The 26,656-nt window shown below is 55.4% G+C and overlaps 14 non-coding genes across 14 annotated transcripts; all 14 read right to left on the bottom strand.

Annotated features, from left to right (window-relative positions):
- Window positions 1-837: 837 nt before the first annotated feature.
- On the bottom strand, window positions 838-944 carry LOC138511822 (U6 spliceosomal RNA). Its single transcript, XR_011280716.1, has one exon. It is a non-coding gene; the product is annotated as a U6 spliceosomal RNA (small nuclear RNA).
- A 1,733-nt stretch (window positions 945-2,677) lies between these two features.
- LOC138511821 (U6 spliceosomal RNA) lies at window positions 2,678-2,784 on the bottom strand. The gene has a single exon (XR_011280715.1). It is a non-coding gene; the product is annotated as a U6 spliceosomal RNA (small nuclear RNA).
- Window positions 2,785-4,497: 1,713 nt separating this feature from the next.
- On the bottom strand, window positions 4,498-4,604 carry LOC138511820 (U6 spliceosomal RNA). The gene has a single exon (XR_011280714.1). It is a non-coding gene; the product is annotated as a U6 spliceosomal RNA (small nuclear RNA).
- A 1,748-nt stretch (window positions 4,605-6,352) lies between these two features.
- LOC138511819 (U6 spliceosomal RNA) lies at window positions 6,353-6,459 on the bottom strand. Its single transcript, XR_011280713.1, has one exon. It is a non-coding gene; the product is annotated as a U6 spliceosomal RNA (small nuclear RNA).
- A 1,749-nt stretch (window positions 6,460-8,208) lies between these two features.
- Window positions 8,209-8,315, bottom strand: LOC138511817 (U6 spliceosomal RNA). The gene has a single exon (XR_011280712.1). It is a non-coding gene; the product is annotated as a U6 spliceosomal RNA (small nuclear RNA).
- A 1,750-nt stretch (window positions 8,316-10,065) lies between these two features.
- LOC138511816 (U6 spliceosomal RNA) lies at window positions 10,066-10,172 on the bottom strand. Its single transcript, XR_011280711.1, has one exon. It is a non-coding gene; the product is annotated as a U6 spliceosomal RNA (small nuclear RNA).
- A 1,748-nt stretch (window positions 10,173-11,920) lies between these two features.
- Window positions 11,921-12,027, bottom strand: LOC138511815 (U6 spliceosomal RNA). The gene has a single exon (XR_011280710.1). It is a non-coding gene; the product is annotated as a U6 spliceosomal RNA (small nuclear RNA).
- Window positions 12,028-13,776: 1,749 nt separating this feature from the next.
- Window positions 13,777-13,883, bottom strand: LOC138511814 (U6 spliceosomal RNA). The gene has a single exon (XR_011280709.1). It is a non-coding gene; the product is annotated as a U6 spliceosomal RNA (small nuclear RNA).
- A 1,749-nt stretch (window positions 13,884-15,632) lies between these two features.
- On the bottom strand, window positions 15,633-15,739 carry LOC138511813 (U6 spliceosomal RNA). The gene has a single exon (XR_011280708.1). It is a non-coding gene; the product is annotated as a U6 spliceosomal RNA (small nuclear RNA).
- A 1,748-nt stretch (window positions 15,740-17,487) lies between these two features.
- On the bottom strand, window positions 17,488-17,594 carry LOC138512346 (U6 spliceosomal RNA). The gene has a single exon (XR_011281191.1). It is a non-coding gene; the product is annotated as a U6 spliceosomal RNA (small nuclear RNA).
- Window positions 17,595-19,342: 1,748 nt separating this feature from the next.
- LOC138512345 (U6 spliceosomal RNA) lies at window positions 19,343-19,449 on the bottom strand. Its single transcript, XR_011281190.1, has one exon. It is a non-coding gene; the product is annotated as a U6 spliceosomal RNA (small nuclear RNA).
- A 1,749-nt stretch (window positions 19,450-21,198) lies between these two features.
- Window positions 21,199-21,305, bottom strand: LOC138512355 (U6 spliceosomal RNA). The gene has a single exon (XR_011281199.1). It is a non-coding gene; the product is annotated as a U6 spliceosomal RNA (small nuclear RNA).
- Window positions 21,306-23,049: 1,744 nt separating this feature from the next.
- LOC138511812 (U6 spliceosomal RNA) lies at window positions 23,050-23,156 on the bottom strand. Its single transcript, XR_011280707.1, has one exon. It is a non-coding gene; the product is annotated as a U6 spliceosomal RNA (small nuclear RNA).
- Window positions 23,157-24,898: 1,742 nt separating this feature from the next.
- LOC138511811 (U6 spliceosomal RNA) lies at window positions 24,899-25,005 on the bottom strand. Its single transcript, XR_011280706.1, has one exon. It is a non-coding gene; the product is annotated as a U6 spliceosomal RNA (small nuclear RNA).
- Window positions 25,006-26,656: the final 1,651 nt, after the last annotated feature.

Here is a 26,656-nt window from a genome sequence, read left to right as displayed (position 1 = left end):
CACCAGGCGCCATCTCGAAGCACCACCAGTAGGGGTCCCTCCAGAAGGCCCCAACAAGCAGCAGATGATTTCTATGCATGTGTGCGTCCTGTCCTTCAATGGGTGGGGGTTGGCTTGTGTTGGACACAGTCCCAGGGCAGCCCTTCACGTCCCTGATCGGCCACGATCGGCCAGAGACCACTCTGGTGAGCGCCGCAGGCGAGCCTTCTCGGGACCTCAGCAACTGAGGGGCACATTTCCAAATGAGGGAGACATTTCCAGAAAGCGCACCAGGGAACGGCTCGGCCTCTGCTTCGTGGCCTAACCCAGCCTGGTCCTTCTCCAACCATCTGGGAGCTGTCCAAAAGCCGGTGGGCCTGGCGGAATGGGCTCCCAGCAGGCCCTGGCTGACTGGTGATTTGCATACACACAGACACACGCACGCACGCACACTCTCTCTCGTGCTATCTGCTGCCTTTCAGACCCTGCCACCCCTCGCTTGCTTTAAAGGAGCAGTTGGCGAATGACACTGAGCAAAGAATGCACAAGTGGGTAAAGAGATCACACACCTAGAGGCAGCCAGCTCTCATGAAGAGTAGGGCCTAGAAGCAGTGAAGCTTGAGGGGCTGTGCGCTCTTTGCCATGAGCCCCTAGAGGCGGATCATATAGAAAGCGCTATATAGAAATGAGCAGCCAGCAGAGGACAAGGAAGCCGCTCTCGGTGCAGCACAGCACAGAGAGGATCAAGAGAAACGGGAAGGGCTTCCGCGGCAGCGAGCAAGCACAAGACCAGCACGGGAGCGGGGCCCCTTTTATTCTGTCAATAAAAGGTATTTCTCTCCTGGCACGCACGTGTCTAAAAATATGGAACGCTTCACGAATTTGCGTGTCATCCTTGCGCAGGGGCCATGCTAATCTTCTCTGTATCGTTCCAATTTTAGTATATGTGCTGCCGAAGCGAGCACACACTTGGGGCTGAACTGGCCAGTGTATAAAAGCCAGCGCATCGGCTGCCTTTTGACCTAGGTTGACTTGTTATGCTCTAACTTTGGCAAGAAACTGTTTGGTTCTGGGGCCGGTATGGAACCAAGAGGCAAAGACCAACGACCCAAGCTTCCTCGCTGCTGGTTTGGCCCAAAAGGAAAGGTTCCGTGTGCTTGGCTATTGCAATGCAGGAAGAAAGGATCATGGTCCAGGCTGCATGCAAAGTGGCACCTCCCGTCATAATGCCTGGGTGATGGGTGCTGTGTGCCTGGACGCATCACAATAGTCCCACAAGCCAGAGAAAAGCCAGAGGGCCTGTGAGGGTTTGCTTGGGGGGGGCCCTGTTGAATTCCAGGATAGGCAAGGTGAGGCAGCGGCCTAGTGCGCGGACCCCCGAGAGCCCCGGATTGCTGCTGCCCCCGCCTTCAAGCCAGAGATGCATTTTCAAACCGATGTAAGTTTACGTTTGGCTGCTGGCTTCAGCGACGGTGGCTTCAAAGTCCCGCCGGGTCTGCTTTCCTTTGGTAGGGCCAGGAAGCCTCTTACAACAGGTATTGGCTGCCTGTCGCCTGCTTTTATCAACTGTGCCAGGACGTGAGCCTTGTGTGTTACAAAATCAGGACAGCAGGCATTGCAGTGGCTCCTGCTTCAGAAAGGCACCTTGAAGAACAGCACTAGGAGCTAACGGAGGGCACCAGGGGTATGGGGGCCAGTGGTGCAATGGATAAGGCGCCTGACTAGGAGTCAGAAGGTTGTGGGTTCCACTGCCATCCGGCTGGGCTCCCAACTCTGTGCTTTGTTTCTTTGAATTACATTTAAATTCCCTTGGCCTTCACTGCTCGCAATAGACTTTTGATTTTATGTGGGGCGGGCCCGGTTTCACAGCAAGGAAACACCAGGCGCCATCTCGAAGCACCACCAGTAGGGGTCCCTCCAGAAGGCCCCAACAAGCAGCAGATGATTTCTATGCATGTGTGCGTCCTGTCCTTCAATGGGTGGGGGTTGGCTTGTGTTGGACACAGTCCCAGGGCAGCCCTTCACGTCCCTGATCGGCCAGAGACCTCTCTGTGAGCGCCGCAGGCGAGCCTTCTCGGGACCTCAGCAACTGAGGGGCACATTTCCAAATGAGGGAGACATTTCCAGAAAGCGCACCAGGGAACGGCTCGGCCTCTGCTCCGTGGCCCAACCCAGCCTGGTCCTTCTCCAACCAGCTGGGAGCTGTCCAAAAGCCGGTGGGCCTGGCGGAATGGGCTCCCAGCAGGCCCTGGCTGACTGGTGATTTGCATACACACAGACACACGCACGCACGCACACTCTCTCTCGTGCTATCTGCTGCCTTTCAGACCCTGCCACCCCTCGCTTGCTTTAAAGGAGCAGTTGGCGAATGACACTGAGCAAAGAATGCACAAGTGGGTAAAGAGATCACACACCTAGAGGCAGCCAGCTCTCATGAAGAGTAGGGCCTAGAAGCAGTGAAGCTTGAGGGGCTGTGCGCTCTTTGCCATGAGCCCCTAGAGGCGGATCATATAGAAAGCGCTATATAGAAATGAGCAGCCAGCAGAGGACAAGGCAGCCGCTCTTGGTGCAGCACAGAGAGGATCAAGAGAAACGGGAAGGGCTTCCGCGGCAGCGAGCAAGCACAAGACCAGCACGGGAGCGGGGCCCCTTTTATTCTGTCAATAAAAGGTATTTCTCTCCTGGCACGCACGTGTCTAAAAATATGGAACGCTTCACGAATTTGCGTGTCATCCTTGCGCAGGGGCCATGCTAATCTTCTCTGTATCGTTCCAATTTTAGTATATGTGCTGCCGAAGCGAGCACACACTTGGGGCTGAACTGGCCAGTGTATAAAAGCCAGCGCATCGGCTGCCTATTGACCTAGGTTGACTTGTTATGCTCTAACTTTGGCAAGAAACTGTTTGGTTCTGGGGCCGGTATGGAACCAAGAGGCAAAGACCAACGACCCAAGCTTCCTCGCTGCTGGTTTGGCCCAAAAGGAAAGGTTCCGTGTGCTTGGCTATTGCAATGCAGGAAGAAAGGATCATGGTCCAGGCTGCATGCAAAGTGGCACCTCCCGTCATAATGCCTGGGTGATGGGTGCTGTGTGCCTGGACGCATCACAATAGTCCCACAAGCCAGAGAAAAGCCAGAGGGCCTGTGAGGGTTTGCTTGGGGGGGGCCCTGTTGAATTCCAGGATAGGCAAGGTGAGGCAGCGGCCTAGTGCGCGGACCCCCGAGAGCCCCGGATTGCTGCTGCCCCCGCCTTCAAGCCAGAGATGCATTTTCAAACCGATGTAAGTTTACGTTTGGCTGCTGGCTTCAGCGACGGTGGCTTCAAAGTCCCGCCGGGTCTGCTTTCCTTTGGTAGGGCCAGGAAGCCTCTTACAACAGGTATTGGCTGCCTGTCGCCTGCTTTTATCAACTGTGCCAGGACGTGAGCCTTGTGTGTTACAAAATCAGGACAGCAGGCATTGCAGTGGCTCCTGCTTCAGAAAGGCACCTTGAAGAACAGCACTAGGAGCTAACGGAGGGCACCAGGGGTATGGGGGCCAGTGGTGCAATGGATAAGGCGCCTGACTAGGAGTCAGAAGGTTGTGGGTTCCACTGCCATCCGGCTGGGCTCCCAACTCTGTGCTTTGTTTCTTTGAATTACATTTAAATTCCCTTGGCCTTCACTGCTCGCAATAGACTTTTGATTTTATGTGGGGCGGGCCCGGTTGCACAGCAAGGAAGCACCACCAGTAGGGGTCCCTCCAGAAGGCCCCAACAAGCAGCAGATGATTCCTATGCATGTGTGCGTCCTGTCCTTCAATGGGTGGGGGTTGGCTTGTGTTGGACACAGTCCCAGGGCAGCCCTTCACGTCCCTGATCGGCCAGAGACCTCTCTGTGAGCGCGGCAGGCGAGCCTTCTCGGGACCTCAGCAACTGAGGGGCACATTTCCAAATGAGGGAGACATTTCCAGAAAGCGCACCAGGGAACGGCTCAGCCTCTGCTTCGTGGCCTAACCCAGCCTGGTCCTTCTCCAACCATCTGGGAGCTGTCCAAAAGCCGGTGGGCCTGGCGGAATGGGCTCCCAGCAGGCCCTGGCTGACTGGTGATTTGCATACACACAGACACACGCACGCACGCACACTCTCTCTCGTGCTATCTGCTGCCTTTCAGACCCTGCCACCCCTCGCTTGCTTTAAAGGAGCAGTTGGCGAATGACACTGAGCAAAGAATGCACAAGTGGGTAAAGAGATCACACACCTAGAGGCAGCCAGCTCTCATGAAGAGTAGGGCCTAGAAGCAGTGAAGCTTGAGGGGCTGTGCGCTCTTTGCCATGAGCCCCTAGAGGCGGATCATATAGAAAGCGCTATATAGAAATGAGCAGCCAGCAGAGGACAAGGCAGCCGCTCTCGGTGCAGCACAGAGAGGATCAAGAGAAACGGGAAGGGCTTCCGCGGCAGCGAGCAAGCACAAGACCAGCACGGGAGCGGGGCCCCTTTTATTCTGTCAATAAAAGGTATTTCTCTCCTGGCACGCACGTGTCTAAAAATATGGAACGCTTCACGAATTTGCGTGTCATCCTTGCGCAGGGGCCATGCTAATCTTCTCTGTATCGTTCCAATTTTAGTATATGTGCTGCCGAAGCGAGCACACACTTGGGGCTGAACTGGCCAGTGTATAAAAGCCAGCGCATCGGCTGCCTATTGACCTAGGTTGACTTGTTATGCTCTAACTTTGGCAAGAAACTGTTTGGTTCTGGGGCCGGTATGGAACCAAGAGGCAAAGACCAACGACCCAAGCTTCCTCGCTGCTGGTTTGGCCCAAAAGGAAAGGTTCCGTGTGCTTGGCTATTGCAATGCAGGAAGAAAGGATCATGGTCCAGGCTGCATGCAAAGTGGCACCTCCCGTCATAATGCCTGGGTGATGGGTGCTGTGTGCCTGGACGCATCACAATAGTCCCACAAGCCAGAGAAAAGCCAGAGGGCCTGTGAGGGTTTGCTTGGGGGGGGCCCTGTTGAATTCCAGGATAGGCAAGGTGAGGCAGCGGCCTAGTGCGCGGACCCCCGAGAGCCCCGGATTGCTGCTGCCCCCGCCTTCAAGCCAGAGATGCATTTTCAAACCGATGTAAGTTTACGTTTGGCTGCTGGCTTCAGCGACGGTGGCTTCAAAGTCCCGCCGGGTCTGCTTTCCTTTGGTAGGGCCAGGAAGCCTCTTACAACAGGTATTGGCTGCCTGTCGCCTGCTTTTATCAACTGTGCCAGGACGTGAGCCTTGTGTGTTACAAAATCAGGACAGCAGGCATTGCAGTGGCTCCTGCTTCAGAAAGGCACCTTGAAGAACAGCACTAGGAGCTAACGGAGGGCACCAGGGGTATGGGGGCCAGTGGTGCAATGGATAAGGCGCCTGACTAGGAGTCAGAAGGTTGTGGGTTCCACTGCCATCCGGCTGGGCTCCCAACTCTGTGCTTTGTTTCTTTGAATTACATTTAAATTCCCTTGGCCTTCACTGCTCGCAATAGACTTTTGATTTTATGTGGGGCGGGCCCGGTTTCACAGCAAGGAAACACCAGGCGCCATCTCGAAGCACCACCAGTAGGGGTCCCTCCAGAAGGCCCCAACAAGCAGCAGATGATTTCTATGCATGTGTGCGTCCTGTCCTTCAATGGGTGGGGGTTGGCTTGTGTTGGACACAGTCCCAGGGCAGCCCTTCACGTCCCTGATCGGCCACGATCGGCCAGAGACCTCTCTGTGAGCGCCGCAGGCGAGCCTTCTCGGGACCTCAGCAACTGAGGGGCACATTTCCAAATGAGGGAGACATTTCCAGAAAGCGCACCAGGGAACGGCTCAGCCTCTGCTTCGTGGCCTAACCCAGCCTGGTCCTTCTCCAACCATCTGGGAGCTGTCCAAAAGCCGGTGGGCCTGGCGGAATGGGCTCCCAGCAGGCCCTGGCTGACTGGTGATTTGCATACACACAGACACACGCACGCACGCACACTCTCTCTCGTGCTATCTGCTGCCTTTCAGACCCTGCCACCCCTCGCTTGCTTTAAAGGAGCAGTTGGCGAATGACACTGAGCAAAGAATGCACAAGTGGGTAAAGAGATCACACACCTAGAGGCAGCCAGCTCTCATGAAGAGTAGGGCCTAGAAGCAGTGAAGCTTGAGGGGCTGTGCGCTCTTTGCCATGAGCCCCTAGAGGCGGATCATATAGAAAGCGCTATATAGAAATGAGCAGCCAGCAGAGGACAAGGCAGCCGCTCTCGGTGCAGCACAGCACAGAGAGGATCAAGAGAAACGGGAAGGGCTTCCGCGGCAGCGAGCAAGCACAAGACCAGCACGGGAGCGGGGCCCCTTTTATTCTGTCAATAAAAGGTATTTCTCTCCTGGCACGCACGTGTCTAAAAATATGGAACGCTTCACGAATTTGCGTGTCATCCTTGCGCAGGGGCCATGCTAATCTTCTCTGTATCGTTCCAATTTTAGTATATGTGCTGCCGAAGCGAGCACACACTTGGGGCTGAACTGGCCAGTGTATAAAAGCCAGCGCATCGGCTGCCTATTGACCTAGGTTGACTTGTTATGCTCTAACTTTGGCAAGAAACTGTTTGGTTCTGGGGCCGGTATGGAACCAAGAGGCAAAGACCAACGACCCAAGCTTCCTCGCTGCTGGTTTGGCCCAAAAGGAAAGGTTCCGTGTGCTTGGCTATTGCAATGCAGGAAGAAAGGATCATGGTCCAGGCTGCATGCAAAGTGGCACCTCCCGTCATAATGCCTGGGTGATGGGTGCTGTGTGCCTGGACGCATCACAATAGTCCCACAAGCCAGAGAAAAGCCAGAGGGCCTGTGAGGGTTTGCTTGGGGGGGGCCCTGTTGAATTCCAGGATAGGCAAGGTGAGGCAGCGGCCTAGTGCGCGGACCCCCGAGAGCCCCGGATTGCTGCTGCCCCCGCCTTCAAGCCAGAGATGCATTTTCAAACCGATGTAAGTTTACGTTTGGCTGCTGGCTTCAGCGACGGTGGCTTCAAAGTCCCGCCGGGTCTGCTTTCCTTTGGTAGGGCCAGGAAGCCTCTTACAACAGGTATTGGCTGCCTGTCGCCTGCTTTTATCAGCTGTGCCAGGACGTGAGCCTTGTGTGTTACAAAATCAGGACAGCAGGCATTGCAGTGGCTCCTGCTTCAGAAAGGCACCTTGAAGAACAGCACTAGGAGCTAACGGAGGGCACCAGGGGTATGGGGGCCAGTGGTGCAATGGATAAGGCGCCTGACTAGGAGTCAGAAGGTTGTGGGTTCCACTGCCATCCGGCTGGGCTCCCAACTCTGTGCTTTGTTTCTTTGAATTACATTTAAATTCCCTTGGCCTTCACTGCTCGCAATAGACTTTTGATTTTATGTGGGGCGGGCCCGGTTGCACAGCAAGGAAACACCAGGCGCCATCTCGAAGCACCACCAGTAGGGGTCCCTCCAGAAGGCCCCAACAAGCAGCAGATGATTTCTATGCATGTGTGCGTCCTGTCCTTCAATGGGTGGGGGTTGGCTTGTGTTGGACACAGTCCCAGGGCAGCCCTTCACGTCCCTGATCGGCCACGATCGGCCAGAGACCACTCTGGTGAGCGCCGCAGGCGAGCCTTCTCGGGACCTCAGCAACTGAGGGGCACATTTCCAAATGAGGGAGACATTTCCAGAAAGCGCACCAGGGAACGGCTCGGCCTCTGCTTCGTGGCCTAACCCAGCCTGGTCCTTCTCCAACCATCTGGGAGCTGTCCAAAAGCCGGTGGGCCTGGCGGAATGGGCTCCCAGCAGGCCCTGGCTGACTGGTGATTTGCATACACACAGACACACGCACGCACGCACACTCTCTCTCGTGCTATCTGCTGCCTTTCAGACCCTGCCACCCCTCGCTTGCTTTAAAGGAGCAGTTGGCGAATGACACTGAGCAAAGAATGCACAAGTGGGTAAAGAGATCACACACCTAGAGGCAGCCAGCTCTCATGAAGAGTAGGGCCTAGAAGCAGTGAAGCTTGAGGGGCTGTGCGCTCTTTGCCATGAGCCCCTAGAGGCGGATCATATAGAAAGCGCTATATAGAAATGAGCAGCCAGCAGAGGACAAGGAAGCCGCTCTCGGTGCAGCACAGCACAGAGAGGATCAAGAGAAACGGGAAGGGCTTCCGCGGCAGCGAGCAAGCACAAGACCAGCACGGGAGCGGGGCCCCTTTTATTCTGTCAATAAAAGGTATTTCTCTCCTGGCACGCACGTGTCTAAAAATATGGAACGCTTCACGAATTTGCGTGTCATCCTTGCGCAGGGGCCATGCTAATCTTCTCTGTATCGTTCCAATTTTAGTATATGTGCTGCCGAAGCGAGCACACACTTGGGGCTGAACTGGCCAGTGTATAAAAGCCAGCGCATCGGCTGCCTTTTGACCTAGGTTGACTTGTTATGCTCTAACTTTGGCAAGAAACTGTTTGGTTCTGGGGCCGGTATGGAACCAAGAGGCAAAGACCAACGACCCAAGCTTCCTCGCTGCTGGTTTGGCCCAAAAGGAAAGGTTCCGTGTGCTTGGCTATTGCAATGCAGGAAGAAAGGATCATGGTCCAGGCTGCATGCAAAGTGGCACCTCCCGTCATAATGCCTGGGTGATGGGTGCTGTGTGCCTGGACGCATCACAATAGTCCCACAAGCCAGAGAAAAGCCAGAGGGCCTGTGAGGGTTTGCTTGGGGGGGGCCCTGTTGAATTCCAGGATAGGCAAGGTGAGGCAGCGGCCTAGTGCGCGGACCCCCGAGAGCCCCGGATTGCTGCTGCCCCCGCCTTCAAGCCAGAGATGCATTTTCAAACCGATGTAAGTTTACGTTTGGCTGCTGGCTTCAGCGACGGTGGCTTCAAAGTCCCGCCGGGTCTGCTTTCCTTTGGTAGGGCCAGGAAGCCTCTTACAACAGGTATTGGCTGCCTGTCGCCTGCTTTTATCAACTGTGCCAGGACGTGAGCCTTGTGTGTTACAAAATCAGGACAGCAGGCATTGCAGCGGCTCCTGCTTCAGAAAGGCACCTTGAAGAACAGCACTAGGAGCTAACGGAGGGCACCAGAGGTATGGGGGCCAGTGGTGCAATGGATAAGGCGCCTGACTATTGAGTCAGAAGGTTGTGGGTTCCACTGCCATCCGGCTGGGCTCCCAACTCTGTGCTTTGTTTCTTTGAATTACATTTAAATTCCCTTGGCCTTCACTGCTCGCAATAGACTTTTGATTTTATGTGGGGCGGGCCCGGTTGCACAGCAAGGAAACACCAGGCGCCATCTCGAAGCACCACCAGTAGGGGTCCCTCCAGAAGGCCCCAACAAGCAGCAGATGATTTCTATGCATGTGTGCGTCCTGTCCTTCAATGGGTGGGGGTTGGCTTGTGTTGGACACAGTCCCAGGGCAGCCCTTCACGTCCCTGATCGGCCACGATCGGCCAGAGACCACTCTGGTGAGCGCCGCAGGCGAGCCTTCTCGGGACCTCAGCAACTGAGGGGCACATTTCCAAATGAGGGAGACATTTCCAGAAAGCGCACCAGGGAACGGCTCGGCCTCTGCTTCGTGGCCTAACCCAGCCTGGTCCTTCTCCAACCATCTGGGAGCTGTCCAAAAGCCGGTGGGCCTGGCGGAATGGGCTCCCAGCAGGCCCTGGCTGACTGGTGATTTGCATACACACAGACACACGCACGCACGCACACTCTCTCTCGTGCTATCTGCTGCCTTTCAGACCCTGCCACCCCTCGCTTGCTTTAAAGGAGCAGTTGGCGAATGACACTGAGCAAAGAATGCACAAGTGGGTAAAGAGATCACACACCTAGAGGCAGCCAGCTCTCATGAAGAGTAGGGCCTAGAAGCAGTGAAGCTTGAGGGGCTGTGCGCTCTTTGCCATGAGCCCCTAGAGGCGGATCATATAGAAAGCGCTATATAGAAATGAGCAGCCAGCAGAGGACAAGGAAGCCGCTCTCGGTGCAGCACAGCACAGAGAGGATCAAGAGAAACGGGAAGGGCTTCCGCGGCAGCGAGCAAGCACAAGACCAGCACGGGAGCGGGGCCCCTTTTATTCTGTCAATAAAAGGTATTTCTCTCCTGGCACGCACGTGTCTAAAAATATGGAACGCTTCACGAATTTGCGTGTCATCCTTGCGCAGGGGCCATGCTAATCTTCTCTGTATCGTTCCAATTTTAGTATATGTGCTGCCGAAGCGAGCACACACTTGGGGCTGAACTGGCCAGTGTATAAAAGCCAGCGCATCGGCTGCCTTTTGACCTAGGTTGACTTGTTATGCTCTAACTTTGGCAAGAAACTGTTTGGTTCTGGGGCCGGTATGGAACCAAGAGGCAAAGACCAACGACCCAAGCTTCCTCGCTGCTGGTTTGGCCCAAAAGGAAAGGTTCCGTGTGCTTGGCTATTGCAATGCAGGAAGAAAGGATCATGGTCCAGGCTGCATGCAAAGTGGCACCTCCCGTCATAATGCCTGGGTGATGGGTGCTGTGTGCCTGGACGCATCACAATAGTCCCACAAGCCAGAGAAAAGCCAGAGGGCCTGTGAGGGTTTGCTTGGGGGGGGCCCTGTTGAATTCCAGGATAGGCAAGGTGAGGCAGCGGCCTAGTGCGCGGACCCCCGAGAGCCCCGGATTGCTGCTGCCCCCGCCTTCAAGCCAGAGATGCATTTTCAAACCGATGTAAGTTTACGTTTGGCTGCTGGCTTCAGCGACGGTGGCTTCAAAGTCCCGCCGGGTCTGCTTTCCTTTGGTAGGGCCAGGAAGCCTCTTACAACAGGTATTGGCTGCCTGTCGCCTGCTTTTATCAACTGTGCCAGGACGTGAGCCTTGTGTGTTACAAAATCAGGACAGCAGGCATTGCAGTGGCTCCTGCTTCAGAAAGGCACCTTGAAGAACAGCACTAGGAGCTAACGGAGGGCACCAGGGGTATGGGGGCCAGTGGTGCAATGGATAAGGCGCCTGACTAGGAGTCAGAAGGTTGTGGGTTCCACTGCCATCCGGCTGGGCTCCCAACTCTGTGCTTTGTTTCTTTGAATTACATTTAAATTCCCTTGGCCTTCACTGCTCGCAATAGACTTTTGATTTTATGTGGGGCGGGCCCGGTTTCACAGCAAGGAAACACCAGGCGCCATCTCGAAGCACCACCAGTAGGGGTCCCTCCAGAAGGCCCCAACAAGCAGCAGATGATTTCTATGCATGTGTGCGTCCTGTCCTTCAATGGGTGGGGGTTGGCTTGTGTTGGACACAGTCCCAGGGCAGCCCTTCACGTCCCTGATCGGCCACGATCGGCCAGAGACCTCTCTGTGAGCGCCGCAGGCGAGCCTTCTCGGGACCTCAGCAACTGAGGGGCACATTTCCAAATGAGGGAGACATTTCCAGAAAGCGCACCAGGGAACGGCTCAGCCTCTGCTTCGTGGCCTAACCCAGCCTGGTCCTTCTCCAACCATCTGGGAGCTGTCCAAAAGCCGGTGGGCCTGGCGGAATGGGCTCCCAGCAGGCCCTGGCTGACTGGTGATTTGCATACACACAGACACACGCACGCACGCACACTCTCTCTCGTGCTATCTGCTGCCTTTCAGACCCTGCCACCCCTCGCTTGCTTTAAAGGAGCAGTTGGCGAATGACACTGAGCAAAGAATGCACAAGTGGGTAAAGAGATCACACACCTAGAGGCAGCCAGCTCTCATGAAGAGTAGGGCCTAGAAGCAGTGAAGCTTGAGGGGCTGTGCGCTCTTTGCCATGAGCCCCTAGAGGCGGATCATATAGAAAGCGCTATATAGAAATGAGCAGCCAGCAGAGGACAAGGCAGCCGCTCTCGGTGCAGCACAGCACAGAGAGGATCAAGAGAAACGGGAAGGGCTTCCGCGGCAGCGAGCAAGCACAAGACCAGCACGGGAGCGGGGCCCCTTTTATTCTGTCAATAAAAGGTATTTCTCTCCTGGCACGCACGTGTCTAAAAATATGGAACGCTTCACGAATTTGCGTGTCATCCTTGCGCAGGGGCCATGCTAATCTTCTCTGTATCGTTCCAATTTTAGTATATGTGCTGCCGAAGCGAGCACACACTTGGGGCTGAACTGGCCAGTGTATAAAAGCCAGCGCATCGGCTGCCTATTGACCTAGGTTGACTTGTTATGCTCTAACTTTGGCAAGAAACTGTTTGGTTCTGGGGCCGGTATGGAACCAAGAGGCAAAGACCAACGACCCAAGCTTCCTCGCTGCTGGTTTGGCCCAAAAGGAAAGGTTCCGTGTGCTTGGCTATTGCAATGCAGGAAGAAAGGATCATGGTCCAGGCTGCATGCAAAGTGGCACCTCCCGTCATAATGCCTGGGTGATGGGTGCTGTGTGCCTGGACGCATCACAATAGTCCCACAAGCCAGAGAAAAGCCAGAGGGCCTGTGAGGGTTTGCTTGGGGGGGGCCCTGTTGAATTCCAGGATAGGCAAGGTGAGGCAGCGGCCTAGTGCGCGGACCCCCGAGAGCCCCGGATTGCTGCTGCCCCCGCCTTCAAGCCAGAGATGCATTTTCAAACCGATGTAAGTTTACGTTTGGCTGCTGGCTTCAGCGACGGTGGCTTCAAAGTCCCGCCGGGTCTGCTTTCCTTTGGTAGGGCCAGGAAGCCTCTTACAACAGGTATTGGCTGCCTGTCGCCTGCTTTTATCAGCTGTGCCAGGACGTGAGCCTTGTGTGTTACAAAATCAGGACAGCAGGCATTGCAGTGGCTCCTGCTTCAGAAAGGCACCTTGAAGAACAGCACTAGGAGCTAACGGAGGGCACCAGGGGTATGGGGGCCAGTGGTGCAATGGATAAGGCGCCTGACTAGGAGTCAGAAGGTTGTGGGTTCCACTGCCATCCGGCTGGGCTCCCAACTCTGTGCTTTGTTTCTTTGAATTACATTTAAATTCCCTTGGCCTTCACTGCTCGCAATAGACTTTTGATTTTATGTGGGGCGGGCCCGGTTGCACAGCAAGGAAACACCAGGCGCCATCTCGAAGCACCACCAGTAGGGGTCCCTCCAGAAGGCCCCAACAAGCAGCAGATGATTTCTATGCATGTGTGCGTCCTGTCCTTCAATGGGTGGGGGTTGGCTTGTGTTGGACACAGTCCCAGGGCAGCCCTTCACGTCCCTGATCGGCCACGATCGGCCAGAGACCACTCTGGTGAGCGCCGCAGGCGAGCCTTCTCGGGACCTCAGCAACTGAGGGGCACATTTCCAAATGAGGGAGACATTTCCAGAAAGCGCACCAGGGAACGGCTCGGCCTCTGCTTCGTGGCCTAACCCAGCCTGGTCCTTCTCCAACCATCTGGGAGCTGTCCAAAAGCCGGTGGGCCTGGCGGAATGGGCTCCCAGCAGGCCCTGGCTGACTGGTGATTTGCATACACACAGACACACGCACGCACGCACACTCTCTCTCGTGCTATCTGCTGCCTTTCAGACCCTGCCACCCCTCGCTTGCTTTAAAGGAGCAGTTGGCGAATGACACTGAGCAAAGAATGCACAAGTGGGTAAAGAGATCACACACCTAGAGGCAGCCAGCTCTCATGAAGAGTAGGGCCTAGAAGCAGTGAAGCTTGAGGGGCTGTGCGCTCTTTGCCATGAGCCCCTAGAGGCGGATCATATAGAAAGCGCTATATAGAAATGAGCAGCCAGCAGAGGACAAGGAAGCCGCTCTCGGTGCAGCACAGCACAGAGAGGATCAAGAGAAACGGGAAGGGCTTCCGCGGCAGCGAGCAAGCACAAGACCAGCACGGGAGCGGGGCCCCTTTTATTCTGTCAATAAAAGGTATTTCTCTCCTGGCACGCACGTGTCTAAAAATATGGAACGCTTCACGAATTTGCGTGTCATCCTTGCGCAGGGGCCATGCTAATCTTCTCTGTATCGTTCCAATTTTAGTATATGTGCTGCCGAAGCGAGCACACACTTGGGGCTGAACTGGCCAGTGTATAAAAGCCAGCGCATCGGCTGCCTTTTGACCTAGGTTGACTTGTTATGCTCTAACTTTGGCAAGAAACTGTTTGGTTCTGGGGCCGGTATGGAACCAAGAGGCAAAGACCAACGACCCAAGCTTCCTCGCTGCTGGTTTGGCCCAAAAGGAAAGGTTCCGTGTGCTTGGCTATTGCAATGCAGGAAGAAAGGATCATGGTCCAGGCTGCATGCAAAGTGGCACCTCCCGTCATAATGCCTGGGTGATGGGTGCTGTGTGCCTGGACGCATCACAATAGTCCCACAAGCCAGAGAAAAGCCAGAGGGCCTGTGAGGGTTTGCTTGGGGGGGGCCCTGTTGAATTCCAGGATAGGCAAGGTGAGGCAGCGGCCTAGTGCGCGGACCCCCGAGAGCCCCGGATTGCTGCTGCCCCCGCCTTCAAGCCAGAGATGCATTTTCAAACCGATGTAAGTTTACGTTTGGCTGCTGGCTTCAGCGACGGTGGCTTCAAAGTCCCGCCGGGTCTGCTTTCCTTTGGTAGGGCCAGGAAGCCTCTTACAACAGGTATTGGCTGCCTGTCGCCTGCTTTTATCAACTGTGCCAGGACGTGAGCCTTGTGTGTTACAAAATCAGGACAGCAGGCATTGCAGTGGCTCCTGCTTCAGAAAGGCACCTTGAAGAACAGCACTAGGAGCTAACGGAGGGCACCAGGGGTATGGGGGCCAGTGGTGCAATGGATAAGGCGCCTGACTAGGAGTCAGAAGGTTGTGGGTTCCACTGCCATCCGGCTGGGCTCCCAACTCTGTGCTTTGTTTCTTTGAATTACATTTAAATTCCCTTGGCCTTCACTGCTCGCAATAGACTTTTGATTTTATGTGGGGCGGGCCCGGTTTCACAGCAAGGAAACACCAGGCGCCATCTCGAAGCACCACCAGTAGGGGTCCCTCCAGAAGGCCCCAAAAAGCAGCAGATGATTTCTATGCATGTGTGCGTCCTGTCCTTCAATGGGTGGGGGTTGGCTTGTGTTGGACACAGTCCCAGGGCAGCCCTTCACGTCCCTGATCGGCCACGATCGGCCAGAGACCACTCTGGTGAGCGCCGCAGGCGAGCCTTCTCGGGACCTCAGCAACTGAGGGGCACATTTCCAAATGAGGGAGACATTTCCAGAAAGCGCACCAGGGAACGGCTCGGCCTCTGCTTCGTGGCCTAACCCAGCCTGGTCCTTCTCCAACCATCTGGGAGCTGTCCAAAAGCCGGTGGGCCTGGCGGAATGGGCTCCCAGCAGGCCCTGGCTGACTGGTGATTTGCATACACACAGACACACGCACGCACGCACACTCTCTCTCGTGCTATCTGCTGCCTTTCAGACCCTGCCACCCCTCGCTTGCTTTAAAGGAGCAGTTGGCGAATGACACTGAGCAAAGAATGCACAAGTGGGTAAAGAGATCACACACCTAGAGGCAGCCAGCTCTCATGAAGAGTAGGGCCTAGAAGCAGTGAAGCTTGAGGGGCTGTGCGCTCTTTGCCATGAGCCCCTAGAGGCGGATCATATAGAAAGCGCTATATAGAAATGAGCAGCCAGCAGAGGACAAGGAAGCCGCTCTCGGTGCAGCACAGCACAGAGAGGATCAAGAGAAACGGGAAGGGCTTCCGCGGCAGCGAGCAAGCACAAGACCAGCACGGGAGCGGGGCCCCTTTTATTCTGTCAATAAAAGGTATTTCTCTCCTGGCACGCACGTGTCTAAAAATATGGAACGCTTCACGAATTTGCGTGTCATCCTTGCGCAGGGGCCATGCTAATCTTCTCTGTATCGTTCCAATTTTAGTATATGTGCTGCCGAAGCGAGCACACACTTGGGGCTGAACTGGCCAGTGTATAAAAGCCAGCGCATCGGCTGCCTTTTGACCTAGGTTGACTTGTTATGCTCTAACTTTGGCAAGAAACTGTTTGGTTCTGGGGCCGGTATGGAACCAAGAGGCAAAGACCAACGACCCAAGCTTCCTCGCTGCTGGTTTGGCCCAAAAGGAAAGGTTCCGTGTGCTTGGCTATTGCAATGCAGGAAGAAAGGATCATGGTCCAGGCTGCATGCAAAGTGGCACCTCCCGTCATAATGCCTGGGTGATGGGTGCTGTGTGCCTGGACGCATCACAATAGTCCCACAAGCCAGAGAAAAGCCAGAGGGCCTGTGAGGGTTTGCTTGGGGGGGGCCCTGTTGAATTCCAGGATAGGCAAGGTGAGGCAGCGGCCTAGTGCGCGGACCCCCGAGAGCCCCGGATTGCTGCTGCCCCCGCCTTCAAGCCAGAGATGCATTTTCAAACCGATGTAAGTTTACGTTTGGCTGCTGGCTTCAGCGACGGTGGCTTCAAAGTCCCGCCGGGTCTGCTTTCCTTTGGTAGGGCCAGGAAGCCTCTTACAACAGGTATTGGCTGCCTGTCGCCTGCTTTTATCAACTGTGCCAGGACGTGAGCCTTGTGTGTTACAAAATCAGGACAGCAGGCATTGCAGTGGCTCCTGCTTCAGAAAGGCACCTTGAAGAACAGCACTAGGAGCTAACGGAGGGCACCAGGGGTATGGGGGCCAGTGGTGCAATGGATAAGGCGCCTGACTAGGAGTCAGAAGGTTGTGGGTTCCACTGCCATCCGGCTGGGCTCCCAACTCTGTGCTTTGTTTCTTTGAATTACATTTAAATTCCCTTGGCCTTCACTGCTCGCAATAGACTTTTGATTTTATGTGGGGCGGGCCCGGTTTCACAGCAAGGAAACACCAGGCGCCATCTCGAAGCACCACCAGTAGGGGTCCCTCCAGAAGGCCCCAAAAAGCAGCAGATGATTTCTATGCATGTGTGCGTCCTGTCCTTCAATGGGTGGGGGTTGGCTTGTGTTGGACACAGTCCCAGGGCAGCCCTTCACGTCCCTGATCGGCCACGATCGGCCAGAGACCTCTCTGTGAGCGCCGCAGGCGAGCCTTCTCGGGACCTCAGCAACTGAGGGGCACATTTCCAAATGAGGGAGACATTTCCAGAAAGCGCACCAGGGAACGGCTCAGCCTCTGCTTCGTGGCCTAACCCAGCCTGGTCCTTCTCCAACCATCTGGGAGCTGTCCAAAAGCCGGTGGGCCTGGCGGAATGGGCTCCCAGCAGGCCCTGGCTGACTGGTGATTTGCATACACACAGACACACGCACGCACGCACACTCTCTCTCGTGCTATCTGCTGCCTTTCAGACCCTGCCACCCCTCGCTTGCTTTAAAGGAGCAGTTGGCGAATGACACTGAGCAAAGAATGCACAAGTGGGTAAAGAGATCACACACCTAGAGGCAGCCAGCTCTCATGAAGAGTAGGGCCTAGAAGCAGTGAAGCTTGAGGGGCTGTGCGCTCTTTGCCATGAGCCCCTAGAGGCGGATCATATAGAAAGCGCTATATAGAAATGAGCAGCCAGCAGAGGACAAGGCAGCCGCTCTCGGTGCAGCACAGCACAGAGAGGATCAAGAGAAACGGGAAGGGCTTCCGCGGCAGCGAGCAAGCACAAGACCAGCACGGGAGCGGGGCCCCTTTTATTCTGTCAATAAAAGGTATTTCTCTCCTGGCACGCACGTGTCTAGAAATATGGAACGCTTCACGAATTTGCGTGTCATCCTTGCGCAGGGGCCATGCTAATCTTCTCTGTATCGTTCCAATTTTAGTATATGTGCTGCCGAAGCGAGCACACACTTGGGGCTGAACTGGCCAGTGTATAAAAGCCAGCGCATCGGCTGCCTATTGACCTAGGTTGACTTGTTATGCTCTAACTTTGGCAAGAAACTGTTTGGTTCTGGGGCCGGTATGGAACCAAGAGGCAAAGACCAACGACCCAAGCTTCCTCGCTGCTGGTTTGGCCCAAAAGGAAAGGTTCCGTGTGCTTGGCTATTGCAATGCAGGAAGAAAGGATCATGGTCCAGGCTGCATGCAAAGTGGCACCTCCCGTCATAATGCCTGGGTGATGGGTGCTGTGTGCCTGGACGCATCACAATAGTCCCACAAGCCAGAGAAAAGCCAGAGGGCCTGTGAGGGTTTGCTTGGGGGGGGCCCTGTTGAATTCCAGGATAGGCAAGGTGAGGCAGCGGCCTAGTGCGCGGACCCCCGAGAGCCCCGGATTGCTGCTGCCCCCGCCTTCAAGCCAGAGATGCATTTTCAAACCGATGTAAGTTTACGTTTGGCTGCTGGCTTCAGCGACGGTGGCTTCAAAGTCCCGCCGGGTCTGCTTTCCTTTGGTAGGGCCAGGAAGCCTCTTACAACAGGTATTGGCTGCCTGTCGCCTGCTTTTATCAACTGTGCCAGGACGTGAGCCTTGTGTGTTACAAAATCAGGACAGCAGGCATTGCAGTGGCTCCTGCTTCAGAAAGGCACCTTGAAGAACAGCACTAGGAGCTAACGGAGGGCACCAGGGGTATGGGGGCCAGTGGTGCAATGGATAAGGCGCCTGACTAGGAGTCAGAAGGTTGTGGGTTCCACTGCCATCCGGCTGGGCTCCCAACTCTGTGCTTTGTTTCTTTGAATTACATTTAAATTCCCTTGGCCTTCACTGCTCGCAATAGACTTTTGATTTTATGTGGGGCGGGCCCGGTTTCACAGCAAGGAAACACCAGGCGCCATCTCGAAGCACCACCAGTAGGGGTCCCTCCAGAAGGCCCCAACAAGCAGCAGATGATTTCTATGCATGTGTGCGTCCTGTCCTTCAATGGGTGGGGGTTGGCTTGTGTTGGACACAGTCCCAGGGCAGCCCTTCACGTCCCTGATCGGCCACGATCGGCCAGAGACCTCTCTGTGAGCGCCGCAGGCGAGCCTTCTCGGGACCTCAGCAACTGAGGGGCACATTTCCAAATGAGGGAGACATTTCCAGAAAGCGCACCAGGGAACGGCTCAGCCTCTGCTTCGTGGCCTAACCCAGCCTGGTCCTTCTCCAACCATCTGGGAGCTGTCCAAAAGCCGGTGGGCCTGGCGGAATGGGCTCCCAGCAGGCCCTGGCTGACTGGTGATTTGCATACACACAGACACACGCACGCACGCACACTCTCTCTCGTGCTATCTGCTGCCTTTCAGACCCTGCCACCCCTCGCTTGCTTTAAAGGAGCAGTTGGCGAATGACACTGAGCAAAGAATGCACAAGTGGGTAAAGAGATCACACACCTAGAGGCAGCCAGCTCTCATGAAGAGTAGGGCCTAGAAGCAGTGAAGCTTGAGGGGCTGTGCGCTCTTTGCCATGAGCCCCTAGAGGCGGATCATATAGAAAGCGCTATATAGAAATGAGCAGCCAGCAGAGGACAAGGCAGCCGCTCTCGGTGCAGCACAGCACAGAGAGGATCAAGAGAAACGGGAAGGGCTTCCGCGGCAGCGAGCAAGCACAAGACCAGCACGGGAGCGGGGCCCCTTTTATTCTGTCAATAAAAGGTATTTCTCTCCTGGCACGCACGTGTCTAGAAATATGGAACGCTTCACGAATTTGCGTGTCATCCTTGCGCAGGGGCCATGCTAATCTTCTCTGTATCGTTCCAATTTTAGTATATGTGCTGCCGAAGCGAGCACACACTTGGGGCTGAACTGGCCAGTGTATAAAAGCCAGCGCATCGGCTGCCTATTGACCTAGGTTGACTTGTTATGCTCTAACTTTGGCAAGAAACTGTTTGGTTCTGGGGCCGGTATGGAACCAAGAGGCAAAGACCAACGACCCAAGCTTCCTCGCTGCTGGTTTGGCCCAAAAGGAAAGGTTCCGTGTGCTTGGCTATTGCAATGCAGGAAGAAAGGATCATGGTCCAGGCTGCATGCAAAGTGGCACCTCCCGTCATAATGCCTGGGTGATGGGTGCTGTGTGCCTGGACGCATCACAATAGTCCCACAAGCCAGAGAAAAGCCAGAGGGCCTGTGAGGGTTTGCTTGGGGGGGGCCCTGTTGAATTCCAGGATAGGCAAGGTGAGGCAGCGGCCTAGTGCGCGGACCCCCGAGAGCCCCGGATTGCTGCTGCCCCCGCCTTCAAGCCAGAGATGCATTTTCAAACCGATGTAAGTTTACGTTTGGCTGCTGGCTTCAGCGACGGTGGCTTCAAAGTCCCGCCGGGTCTGCTTTCCTTTGGTAGGGCCAGGAAGCCTCTTACAACAGGTATTGGCTGCCTGTCGCCTGCTTTTATCAACTGTGCCAGGACGTGAGCCTTGTGTGTTACAAAATCAGGACAGCAGGCATTGCAGTGGCTCCTGCTTCAGAAAGGCACCTTGAAGAACAGCACTAGGAGCTAACGGAGGGCACCAGGGGTATGGGGGCCAGTGGTGCAATGGATAAGGCGCCTGACTAGGAGTCAGAAGGTTGTGGGTTCCACTGCCATCCGGCTGGGCTCCCAACTCTGTGCTTTGTTTCTTTGAATTACATTTAAATTCCCTTGGCCTTCACTGCTCGCAATAGACTTTTGATTTTATGTGGGGCGGGCCCGGTTGCACAGCAAGGAAACACCAGGCGCCATCTCGAAGCACCACCAGTAGGGGTCCCTCCAGAAGGCCCCAACAAGCAGCAGATGATTTCTATGCATGTGTGCGTCCTGTCCTTCAATGGGTGGGGGTTGGCTTGTGTTGGACACAGTCCCAGGGCAGCCCTTCACGTCCCTGATCGGCCACGATCGGCCAGAGACCTCTCTGGTGAGCGCCGCAGGCGAGCCTTCTCGGGACCTCAGCAACTGAGGGGCACATTTCCAAATGAGGGAGACATTTCCAGAAAGCGCACCAGGGAACGGCTCAGCCTCTGCTTCGTGGCCTAACCCAGCCTGGTCCTTCTCCAACCATCTGGGAGCTGTCCAAAAGCCGGTGGGCCTGGCGGAATGGGCTCCCAGCAGGCCCTGGCTGACTGGTGATTTGCATACACACAGACACACGCACGCACGCACACTCTCTCTCGTGCTATCTGCTGCCTTTCAGACCCTGCCACCCCTCGCTTGCTTTAAAGGAGCAGTTGGCGAATGACACTGAGCAAAGAATGCACAAGTGGGTAAAGAGATCACACACCTAGAGGCAGCCAGCTCTCATGAAGAGTAGGGCCTAGAAGCAGTGAAGCTTGAGGGGCTGTGCGCTCTTTGCCATGAGCCCCTAGAGGCGGATCATATAGAAAGCGCTATATAGAAATGAGCAGCCAGCAGAGGACAAGGCAGCCGCTCTCGGTGCAGCACAGCACAGAGAGGATCAAGAGAAACGAGAAGGGCTTCCGCGGCAGCGAGCAAGCACAAGACCAGCACGGCAGCGGGGCCCCTTTTATTCTGTCAATAAAAGGTATTTCTCTCCTGGCACGCACGTGTCTAAAAATATGGAACGCTTCACGAATTTGCGTGTCATCCTTGCGCAGGGGCCATGCTAATCTTCTCTGTATCGTTCCAATTTTAGTATATGTGCTGCCGAAGCGGGCACACACTTGGGGCTGAACTGGCCAGTGTATAAAAGCCAGCGCATCGGCTGCCTATTGACCTAGGTTGACTTGTTATGCTCTAACTTTGGCAAGAAACTGTTTGGTTCTGGGGCCGGTATGGAACCAAGAGGCAAAGACCAACGACCCAAGCTTCCTCGCTGCTGGTTTGGCCCAAAAGGAAAGGTTCCGTGTGCTTGGCTATTGCAATGCAGGAAGAAAGGATCATGGTCCAGGCTGCATGCAAAGTGGCACCTCCCGTCATAATGCCTGGGTGATGGGTGCTGTGTGCCTGGACGCATCACAATAGTCCCACAAGCCAGAGAAAAGCCAGAGGGCCTGTGAGGGTTTGCTTGGGGGGGGCCCTGTTGAATTCCAGGATAGGCAAGGTGAGGCAGCGGCCTAGTGCGCGGACCCCCGAGAGCCCCGGATTGCTGCTGCCCCTGCCTTCAAGCAAGAGATGCATTTTCAAACCGATGTAAGTTTACGTTTGGCTGCTGGCTTCAGCGACGGTGGCTTCAAAGTCCCGCCGGGTCTGCTTTCCTTTGGTAGGGCCAGGAAGCCTCTTACAACAGGTATTGGCTGCCTGTCGCCTGCTTTTATCAACTGTGCCAGGACGTGAGCCTTGTGTGTTACAAAATCAGGACAGCAGGCATTGCAGTGGCTCCTGCTTCAGAAAGGCACCTTGAAGAACAGCACTAGGAGCTAACGGAGGGCACCAGGGGTATGGGGGCCAGTGGTGCAATGGATAAGGCGCCTGACTAGGAGTCAGAAGGTTGTGGGTTCCTCTGCCATCCGGCTGGGCTCCCAACTCTGTGCTTTGTTTCTTTGAATTACATTTAAATTCCCTTGGCCTTCACTGCTCGCAATAGACTTTTGATTTTATGTGGGGCGGGCCCGGTTGCACAGCAAGGAAACACCAGGCGCCATCTCGAAGCACCACCAGTAGGGGTCCCTCCAGAAGGCCCCAACAAGCAGCAGATGATTTCTATGCATGTGTGCGTCCTGTCCTTCAATGGGTGGGGGTTGGCTTGTGTTGGACACAGTCCCAGGGCAGCCCTTCACGTCCCTGATCGGCCACGATCGGCCAGAAACCTCTCTGGTGAGCGCCGCAGGCGAGCCTTCTCGGGACCTCAGCAACTGAGGGGCACATTTCCAAATGAGGGAGACATTTCCAGAAAGCGCAACAGGGAACGGCTCGGCCTCTGCTTCGTGGCCTAACCCAGCCTGGTCCTTCTCCAACCATCTGGGAGCTGTCCAAAAGCCGGTGGGCCTGGCGGAATGGGCTCCCAGCAGGCCCTGGCTGACTGGTGATTTGCATACACACAGACACACGCACGCACGCACACTCTCTCTCGTGCTATCTGCTGCCTTTCAGACCCTGCCACCCCTCGCTTGCTTTAAAGGAGCAGTTGGCGAATGACACTGAGCAAAGAATGCACAAGTGGGTAAAGAGATCACACACCTAGAGGCAGCCAGCTCTCATGAAGAGTAGGGCCTAGAAGCAGTGAAGCTTGAGGGGCTGTGCGCTCTTTGCCATGAGCCCCTAGAGGCGGATCATATAGAAAGCGCTATATAGAAATGAGCAGCCAGCAGAGGACAAGGCAGCCGCTCTTGGTGCAGCACAGAGAGGATCAAGAGAAACGGGAAGGGCTTCCGCGGCAGCGAGCAAGCACAAGACCAGCACGGGAGCGGGGCCCCTTTTATTCTGTCAATAAAAGGTATTTCTCTCCTGGCACGCACGTGTCTAAAAATATGGAACGCTTCACGAATTTGCGTGTCATCCTTGCGCAGGGGCCATGCTAATCTTCTCTGTATCGTTCCAATTTTAGTATATGTGCTGCCGAAGCGAGCACACACTTGGGGCTGAACTGGCCAGTGTATAAAAGCCAGCGCATCGGCTGCCTATTGACCTAGGTTGACTTGTTATGCTCTAACTTTGGCAAGAAACTGTTTGGTTCTGGGGCCGGTATGGAACCAAGAGGCAAAGACCAACGACCCAAGCTTCCTCGCTGCTGGTTTGGCCCAAAAGGAAAGGTTCCGTGTGCTTGGCTATTGCAATGCAGGAAGAAAGGATCATGGTCCAGGCTGCATGCAAAGTGGCACCTCCCGTCATAATGCCTGGGTGATGGGTGCTGTGTGCCTGGACGCATCACAATAGTCCCACAAGCCAGAGAAAAGCCAGAGGGCCTGTGAGGGTTTGCTTGGGGGGGGCCCTGTTGAATTCCAGGATAGGCAAGGTGAGGCAGCGGCCTAGTGCGCGGACCCCCGAGAGCCCCGGATTGCTGCTGCCCCCGCCTTCAAGCAAGAGATGCATTTTCAAACCGATGTAAGTTTACGTTTGGCTGCTGGCTTCAGCGACGGTGGCTTCAAAGTCCCGCCGGGTCTGCTTTCCTTTGGTAGGGCCAGGAAGCCTCTTACAACAGGTATTGGCTGCCTGTCGCCTGCTTTTATCAACTGTGCCAGGACGTGAGCCTTGTGTGTTACAAAATCAGGACAGCAGGCATTGCAGCGGCTCCTGTTTCAGAAAGGCACCTTGAAGAACAGCACTAGGAGCTAAGGGAGGGCACCAGGGGTATGGGGGCCAGTGGTGCAATGGATAAGGCGCCTGACTAGGAGTCAGAAGGTTGTGGGTTCCACTGCCATCCGGCTGGGCTCCCAACTCTGTGCTTTGTTTCTTTGAATTACATTTAAATTCTCTTGGCCTTCACTGCTCGCAATAGACTTTTGATTTTATGTGGGGCGGGCCCGGTTGCACAGCAAGGAAACACCAGGCGCCATCTCGAAGCACCACCAGTAGGGGTCCCTCCCGACCGCCCCAACAGGCAGCAGATGATTTCTATGCATGTGTGCGTCCAGTCCTTCAATGGGTGGGGGTTGGCTTGTGTTGGACACAGTCCCAGGGCAGCCCTTCACGTCCCTGATCGGCCACGATCGGCCAGAGACCTCTCTGTGAGCGCCGCAGGCGAGCCTTCTCGGGACCTCAGCAACTGAGGGGCACATTTCCAAATGAGGGAGACATTTCCAGAAAGCGCACCAGGGAACGGCTCGGCCTCTGCTCCGTGGCCTAACCCAGCCTGGTCCTTCTCCAAGCATCTGGGAGCTGTCCAAAAGCCGGTGGGCCTGGCGGAATGGGCTCCCAGCAGGCCCTGGCTGACTGGTGATTTGCATACACACAGACACACGCACGCACGCACACTCTCTCTCGTGCTATCTGCTGCCTTTCAGACCCTGCCACCCCTCGCTTGCTTTCAAAGAATGACACTGAGCAAAGAATGCACAAGTGGGTAAAGAGATCACACACCTAGAGGCAGCCAGCTCTCATGAAGAGTAGGGCCTAGAAGCAGTGAAGCTTGAGGGGCTGTGCGCTCTTTGCCATGAGCCCCTAGAGGCGGGTCATATAGAAAGCGCTATATAGAAATGAGCAGCCAGCAGAGGACAAGGCAGCCGCTCTCGGTGCAGCACAGCACAGAGAGGATCAAGAGAAACGGGAAGGGCTTCCGCGGCAGCGAGCAAGCACAAGACGAGCACGGGAGCGGGGCGGGGCCCCTTTTATTCTGTCAATAAAAGGTATTTCTCTCCTGGCACGCACGTGTCTAAAAATATGGAACGCTTCACGAATTTGCGTGTCATCCTTGCGCAGGGGCCATGCTAATCTTCTCTGTATCGTTCCAATTTTAGTATATGTGCTGCCGAAGCGAGCACACACTTGGGGCTGAACTGGCCAGTGTATAAAAGCCACCGCATCGGCTGCCTTTTGACCTAGGTTGACTTGTTATGCTCTAACTTTGGCAAAAAACTGTTTGGTTCTGGGGCCGGTATGGAACCAAGAGGCAAAGACCAACGACCCAAGCTTCCTCGCTGCTGGTTTGGCCCAAAAGGAACGGTTCCGTGTGCTTGGCTATTGCAATGCAGGAAGAAAGGATCATGGTCCAGGCTGCATGCAAAGTGGCACCTCCCGTCATAATGCCTGGGTGATGGGTGCTGTGTGTCTGGACGCATCACAATAGTCCCACAAGCCAGAGAAAAGCCAGAGGGCCTGTGAGGGTTTGCTTGGGGGGGGTCCCTGTTGAGTTCCAGGATAGGCAAGGTGAGGCAGCGGCCTAGTGCGCGGACCCCCGAGAGCCCCGGATTGCTGCTGCCCCCGCCTTCAAGCCAGAGATGCATTTTCAAACCAATGTAAGTTTACGTTTGGCTGCTGGCTTCAGCGACGGTGGCTTCAAAGTCCCGCCGGGTCTGCTTTCCTTTGGTAGGGCCAGGAAGCCTATTACAACAGGTATTGGCTGCCTGTCGCCTGCTTTTATCAACTGTGCCAGGACGTGAGCCTTGTGTGTTACAAAATCAGGACAGCAGGCATTGCAGCGGCTCCTGTTTCAGAAAGGCACCTTGAAGAACAGCACTAGGAGCTAAGGGAGGGCACCAGGGGTATGGGGGCCAGTGGTGCAATGGATAAGGCGCCTGACTAGGAGTCAGAAGGTTGTGGGTTCCACTGCCATCCGGCTGGGCTCCCAACTCTGTGCTTTGTTTCTTTGAATTACATTTAAATTCTCTTGGCCTTCACTGCTCGCAATAGACTTTTGATTTTATGTGGGGCGGGCCCGGTTGCACAGCAAGGAAACACCAGGCGCCATCTCGAAGCACCGCCAGTAGGGGTCCCTCCAGACCGCCCCAACAAGCAGCAGATGATTTCTATGCATGTGTGCGTCCTGTCCTTCAATGGGTGGGGGTTGGCTTGTGTTGGACACAGTCCCAGGGCAGCCCTTCACGTCCCTGATCGGCCAGAGACCTCTCTGTGAGCGCCGCAGGCGAGCCTTCTCGGGACCTCAGCAACTGAGGGGCACATTTCCAAATGAGGGAGACATTTCCAGAAAGCGCACCAGGGAACGGCTCGGCCTCTGCTCCGTGGCCTAACCCAGCCTGGTCCTTCTCCAAGCATCTGGGAGCTGTCCAAAAGCCGGTGGGCCTGGCGGAATGGGCTCCCAGCAGGCCCTGGCTGACTGGTGATTTGCATACACACAGACACACGCACGCACGCACACTCTCTCTCGTGCTATCTGCTGCCTTTCAGACCCTGCCACCCCTCGCTTGCTTTAAAGGAGCAGTTGGCGAATGACACTGAGCAAAGAATGCACAAGTGGGTAAAGAGATCACACACCTAGAGGCAGCCAGCTCTCATGAAGAGTAGGGCCTAGAAGCAGTGAAGCTTGAGGGGCTGTGCGCTCTTTGCCATGAGCCCCTAGAGGCGGGTCATATAGAAAGCGCTATATAGAAATGAGCAGCCAGCAGAGGACAAGGCAGCCGCTCTCGGTGCAGCACAGCACAGAGAGGATCAAGAGAAACGGGAAGGGCTTCCGCG

The sequence above is a fragment of the Ambystoma mexicanum genome, chromosome 6p (assembly GCF_040938575.1).
Source record: "Ambystoma mexicanum isolate Mex_15411 chromosome 6p, UKY_AmexF1_1, whole genome shotgun sequence".
Classification (NCBI taxonomy): domain Eukaryota; kingdom Metazoa; phylum Chordata; class Amphibia; order Caudata; family Ambystomatidae; genus Ambystoma; species Ambystoma mexicanum.
The sequence above is the reverse complement of the archived record's forward strand: the minus strand, read 5'-3'. Positions and strand labels throughout refer to the sequence as shown.